Below are 544 nucleotides of genomic sequence, written 5' to 3'. Positions count from 1 at the left end.
ATTATTTATTTGTTTGTTTGATTGTTTTTTCAAATGCAGTCCTTATATGTTTCTAGATTTTTATTTTTACCTGAAGAGGGAAAGATATTACTACAGGGTTTTTAAAGATAACTTAAACAGTAGGCTATGAAACTCACTTATACTGAAAAATACAGATAAATACCCAGGTGAAAAAAAAATACAGGTGCATCTCAATAAATTAGAATGTCGTGGAAAAATTCATTTATTTCAGTAATTCAACTCAAATTGTGAAACTCGTGTATTAAATAAATTCAATGCACACAGACTGAAGTAGTTTAAGTCTTTGGTTCTTTTAATTGTGATGATTTTGTCTCACATTTAACACAAACCCACCAATTCACTATCTCAACAAATTAGAATACTTCATAAGACCAATAAAAAAAACATTTTTAGTGAATTGTTGGAAAGTATGTTAATCAAGCACACCAACACCATGGTCATTTAACCAACTTTTGGTGTTTTTGGCAGTGTGGGCAGGTGCCAAATCCTGCTGGAAAATGAAATCAGCATCTTCAAAAAGCTG

This window comes from Sinocyclocheilus grahami, unplaced genomic scaffold (assembly GCF_001515645.1).
Source record: "Sinocyclocheilus grahami isolate Dianchi unplaced genomic scaffold, SAMN03320097.WGS_v1.1 scaffold5.1, whole genome shotgun sequence".
In the NCBI taxonomy this organism is placed as follows: Eukaryota; Metazoa; Chordata; class Actinopteri; order Cypriniformes; family Cyprinidae; genus Sinocyclocheilus; species Sinocyclocheilus grahami.
Note: the sequence above shows the minus strand (reverse complement) of the source record.